The sequence below is a fragment of the Alligator sinensis genome, unplaced genomic scaffold (assembly GCF_000455745.1).
Source record: "Alligator sinensis unplaced genomic scaffold, ASM45574v1 scaffold125_1, whole genome shotgun sequence".
NCBI classification, from domain to species: Eukaryota; Metazoa; Chordata; order Crocodylia; family Alligatoridae; genus Alligator; species Alligator sinensis.
Genome location: NW_005841893.1, coordinates 961450 through 967555, shown reverse-complemented (window position 1 = coordinate 967555; position 6106 = coordinate 961450). Strand labels below are relative to the sequence as shown.

Below are 6106 nucleotides of genomic sequence, written 5' to 3'. Positions count from 1 at the left end.
GGGGGGACAGGTAGAAGCGGGGAAGATGCATGCCTTCCTGACTGCCTGCCCTTACTGTCCACCCACCTGCCCTACTGCATAACTTGTCACTGTCTGTCCCCCTCACCGTCAGCTCCATTACTGCCACCCTTCATCACCTGTCCGCCCTGTCCCCCCCGCCCGCACACCTCCAGTGGTAAGGGGAAGTGGGGGGCCACAAATTTAAGACGACCCTCCAATAATTATTAGATTCTATACATGGACAATTATAACAAATGTATAAATTTTCTATGAATAGAAGTATCTAATTATTGGGGGACTGTCTTATATTGTAGTAAATATGGTATTTTTACAGTAAAGAGATTGCGTGAGACAGAATTAGAGGGAACTGTTGAGAATGTGAAAGGGCTCAATGAGTAGCAAAGCACAGCAAACGTTTCCCCATCATGCTACTCTAGTTTGCAAAGGTATTAAATCTATACCATGGTTAAAAATTAAATTTATGTTATGCTATTTAATATTTAGCACTGCACCAGTCAAATGATGCCAACATCTAATGAACCTGCAAAAATTCAAATATTAGTTTGAAAATATGCTCTCTCATTTTGTACTTATTTCAGCCTATATGTGGCAGAAGACCTCATATACATGCAGATATACTAGAAGAGTCTAACCCTGAAGATCATGAATTTTAGCATTAAAGAACTTCCTTTGAAACTCAATTTATAATTATAATTTATAATTATTTATAAATTTATAATTCTGATTAATAAATCCTAACATTTTAAACTGCTCACAAGTCGTCGTCTTCTTCTTTTTTTTTTTTTTTTAAAGACTACCAGCTTCAGTAATTACTAACAGACCATATATTTGGACTGATGCAAAAATGCACAGGATCACTGCAAAATGAGCCCCAGCAGCTTAAGTGGGTTAAGAACTTTAATCACTGTAATGTTATTAATAGTCAGATTGTTATTTCAACCACAAAATGGATGTAGTAAATAGGAGCAGAGTTAAAACATATGACAATCCCATTTACAAGCAGAAAGTTATCTTTGGTGCAGCTGTTTACATATCCTCACAAATTGATTATATTGACCTCTTATTGATAATAGTGCTTAACAGCCCATTTGGACTGTGCAAAATGGCACTGTTCCATTTTGACTTGAGTTTCGAGGTCTGAACGGGCCACTGTTTTGTTTCATATTTCGAGTCAAAACAGCTGTTCCATTTCGCTTTGTCGAAACAGTGAGGCTGCTTCAACATTTCGCCCGACCATTGTGCTAGAGAAAGGAACTCAGTTCCCAACTCCAGCCCATGATCGGGGCTGGGGTTCTGGGCTGAATTCCTTTCCCCAGCCTGACCATTGCGATGGGGCTGACTTCCCATCCCCAGCTCGATCATAGGGCTGGGGAGGGGGAACTGAGCCATCGGGCTGAGTTCCTTTGACCAGCCCAATTGCCGGACTTGGGAGGGGAACTGAGCCTGGGCTTAATTCTCTTCCCCTGAACTGCTCTTGGCTTCCTGCAGCCAGGCGGTGGGAGATGGGGACAGCCAGGGCTGCGCTCCTGGATGCTGCTGGGAGCGCGGCCCTGGTTCTCCAGTCTCCCACCACCGTACTGCTGGCTTTGAAACTCGAGACGTTTCGACTAGCCTCGTTTTGTTTCAAGGCTAAAACAAAGGGCTTTGAAACAATTCCATTTTGCTGTTTCGAGCTCAAAATGAGTCTAAACAGTGTTGTTACCTCTCAACTCTATGTTCTTGGGGAAGCCTGGCACAGGATGCGGCCTGTCTGACTTGCAAAGAATTCCCCCCACCCCACCTAAACAAGAACTGATTATGAAAGACAATGAAGATGCAGTGGGAGACGCACCTAAAGCCCTCCAGATAAGGGAGCAACTGCCCTAGGTCTCATTTGCATCTGAGATGGATCCAGATGACAACTCATTTAAATGGGAGATGGAGAACAGAAAGCCCGAAGCAAAGACCGCAGTGAATTCTGGGATCAGAGAAGCAGGGGAACACTGCATGATGGGGAATCTGTGCTCCAAATGCTAATCAACCCACATTTACACACACCCAACTCAGCATTTATCAGACTTTTTATCTGGATTTACAAAGGACCCTCCCCCCCACACACACGCACCTCACATCATCTAAACAGAAGCAGAAGTAAAGTTTAATAGGCATCTCAGGCCACACGTTCCCTGGCCCCACTATGGGAGGCCTATTTAAACTTGATTGACTAAAACTCAGTTGCTGGGTTAGGGAATGCTGAGGCAAGAGACCGAGTCAAAGGGGGTATGGGTAACATTTGAACTATGGTTAAGGGTTCATCACAGCGTCCAGCCCGTTAGAACCCTGACCACAAACGCTGTCATACTTTTCCTAGGATGACTGGTGTAAGTCCTCCCCACAAAGTTTATGAATGCTCCAAGTAATCCCCTTAAGTCTGTTAAGACTACAGTCAGATCTGGAAAAGTCATGCTAAGCTGAGACTTGTTCACAACGGGTAAAAATACAAAACCCTTACGCTGCAAGCTATCTATTGTTTCTGAAGAAACAATGAGGTATCCCATCCAGTATATCTGCTATCCATAAGAATTTTAAGCTGGCTTCTAAGTGTCTGGTTACTCCTTAAAAACTTATGTTTTTCCTGGTTGTTGATCAGTTTCTTGAGATGTTCCAAACCAGATAACCCCTTGTCAATAGAAAAGACAATTATTTACACTATTAAAAGAATGCTTTGAAGAAGCTGAACTGAGGGTATAAAAATCTTTAAAAATGCAGCAAAGGTGTGTTTCAAGAGGAGAAATTTATCTGACACCATCCACTGTTGTTCTCAAGAAGCTGGAAGAAACAGATTGTCTCCCTTCAAGAATTGTGCTAAGAACGTTACCTGTCAGCATTGGAACCCGAGTGCCTCGGACTGGTGAGATCCTAGCTCTCGCTCTCTCTCTCTTTTCTCTTCTTCTCTCTAGGCATAGATTTCTGAACCTGAACTGTACTAGTTAAGCTTGAGCTAAGTTTCCCCAAATACTTAGTGAAACCAGGGTAGTATTGTAAAGTTTTGTGTTTGTTTTTCCTTTGCATGTCTATTACTACTAGTACCATTATATATTTCATATACTTAGCAATAAATAATTTTGATAGTCAAACTGGTAGTAACTGGATATATTTTTCCTTCTCTGCTTCTCTTTCCTTTTGTGCTCTGCAGCAACGCTTCTTTTACCTAAGCTAAAGATCCCTGTGAAGACCAAAAATATTGTGGGGTCTGCTCATCAAGAGGCCAAAGATTGGGACGTGCTGAGTTTGAAACACATAAGGGGATCAGCTTGTACAGGCTGATTGACCCAGTTCAGCTCAGACATGCCCTAATGAACTGAATGCTGGCCCATGAGGGTGTAAGCTGGACACCCAGCCGGATTCAGAGGTATTCTGTTCACCTGTGTGCTTGTGTCTGACTGCATTTTATTGTTACCTTAATGAACTGATTCTTGGCATATGAGGGTGGCAGCCTGTCCATACTGATCAACCCAGCCAGGTCAGGCGTGTCATGTTAATCTGCGTGTGTTTGTGTATGTATGACTGATTTGGTGACTGGAGGAACCCAGCCCCATTGAAACCAAGTCCTGCAAGATAGCTCCTTTTGGGGCGAGGGCTTGCAGAAGGGAGATATACAGCTCCATATGGAAACACAAGTACACAAGCAGCACATTGATAGAATTACAAAGACCCTAGAAACATATCCCTAATAAATGAGCACACCCCAAAGTGATGGGTAAATCTGGTAACAAAAGTGGTGGAGAAGGCTGGCAGCATGTGACCCTAATCATGTGGTAATTGCAGAGTAGTTGCTGCAGAGTGGTAAACTGAGGCACCGACCAACTGAAAGCCTTATCTTCCTTTTTCTTTCCTTTTTCTTTTTTCTTTCTTATCAGACCAAGCTCCTTCAGCTAGGTCCCTCTTTTATAGAACCTCCTGTAACTTTTAAGTTAAGAACTGTGCTGGAATAACTTTAAGACTGTGCTATAGAGTTAAGAGGTGTACTTTAGAACTAAGATTGTAGAGTAATACTGTGTCAGTGTGAAATCTAAGTGACTGTGTAAAAGAGGCTTTTTGATAGTGATCATTAGCGTGATAAGAGAAGTGGAGATATCTGGAAAAACCCCTTTAGCTTCTTGTTTGAGGCAGGAGAAACCCTGCAGGTTAGAGAGATGGGTAATGAAGAAGGGAAAATGTCCCTGGAAAAAAGGGTGCTTCAAGGGTGAGAATCCCCTGACTGAGGTAGGTTTGAGTTTTGAACAGTATTGCACCACTCTTAAGGCACATAGTAGTGCAAAAGATGCAGCTGCTGCCTGGGCATTGTTTTATGCATGTTTGGAAATGATGGAAATGTTAAAAGGGAAGCAGGAACTGGAGTTTGAAAAAGAACAGTTACAACAGCGTTTGAAATATTGAGAGATAAACGGGTGTGATTTTATAGCAGAAAAGCTTAAACTGGTAACTTTACTTAGAGATATACAGGAAGAGAGAGACAAGGCAACCAGGACTTTAGAGCTGTATAAGAAAGAATTAACACACACAAAAGTGTTGTTAGAAGCAAGAGCAGCAACTTGTTTCCTGGCAGAGGAAAACAAGGCAGCAGCAAGCCATCAGAAGTGTGAGGCGGAGACCAGTAAATTGCATGCCCAACTCAATGCCCATAAGGGGGTGGTAGCAGCTGTAAGGCTGAGAGAAGATTTTGAGTCCCCTGGGAAAATAGAGACACCCCCTGATGCAGTCCCTAAAACCCCATTCAACCCCGATTTGCCCCACGTGCACAATGTTGCCCCTGTTACCACAAAGGAGGTTAAACGCTTATTTGCAGGAGATGATCTTCCCACAACAGAGATGGTCACTGACATAGTGAGAGAGTCTCCCAGTCAAGCCAAGGCTATTGCTGAGAGACTGGGGCCCCTGAACCGAGACACTGCCATTGCGTGGCTGGCTCGGGTTTGGCAAATGTACTCCTCTGCTGATGGCATATACTTAACTCAATTAGCTCAGTTATGTGCCTCTCCTTGTGATGCAGATGATCTGGACGTGGGCATAGGTTCTTGGGAGCGAACTGCTCCTGGACCCCGGAAATGGATGATAAGCGCTCTTAAAATATTATTGCCTGCTTCTTCCCTTAAGAAACCGTATGTAATGGAAGAGCAGAAGCCAGGAGAAGACCCAGAATCTTACCTAATCCGGAAGAAAATGCTAACAGCTCTCTCTGATTCATTACCCCAGACAGAAGAGAATGGAATTCTCTCTCCATTATCAGGGACCTGAATTAATACAGAGCACCTATGCAGGGTTAAATTCCCAGACAAAAATGACCACAGGGGTTGTGGATTTAGAACATATAACCTGGAGTGAACTAGTGGCAAAAATCAAACAAGCAGGAGATTTGCTGCGAGAGACTGGTGTTTTAAAGAGACAAGCAGGCAAAAAGATTACATCAGAGTCTGTGCAGGCTATCACCTTTGCAAATAATGGTACTCACTCTGCCAGTCGCCCTCCCAATTCTAATCCCCCTTTGCCTCACAACCCTGGGCAATGACAACCCAAGGAGACCCTTAGGAGAATGATTTGGAAAGAGCTAGTGAATTTAGGGGAAGATATGGGAAAATATGATCACCAGCCCATTAGTGTCCTGATTAATGCTTTAGATCAAGCCATGTGGAGAGCAGAGCTAATGAAGGGAGCACCCCCTCAGCCCACTGCCCCAGTATGGAGTGCATCCCCTGTGCCCAACCAGCCCATTAGTGTCCTGATTAATGCTTTAGATCAAGCCATGTGGAGAGCAGAGCTAATGAAGGGAGCACCCCCTCAGCCCACTGCCCCAGTATGGAGTGCATCCCCTGTGCCCACTCCCTGTCAGCGCCAGACCCCTGCCTCCTCTCCGGAGTGGAGGCTCGCGAGGGAGTCTGCTGATCAATAGGGGTGCCCGGTTCTCCTCGAGCCTCCCCAGCTGGTCGCAAGACTTCAGTGTGACGTATGGGGGAGACCCACTGTGAGGGCTACAGTGGGAAACCCAGGGATGTTAGCCCAATTGCTAGTGGATACTGGATCCTCGGTAAATATTCTAAGTCCCCGG

The 6106-nt window shown here is 44.4% G+C and overlaps 1 protein-coding gene across 2 annotated transcripts in view; it reads right to left on the bottom strand.

Moving 5' to 3' along the window:
• Positions 1-6106, bottom strand: part of PTPN13 (protein tyrosine phosphatase, non-receptor type 13) — a 218115-nt gene that overhangs the window by 193500 nt on the left and 18509 nt on the right. The gene's annotated exons all lie outside the window — the stretch shown is intronic.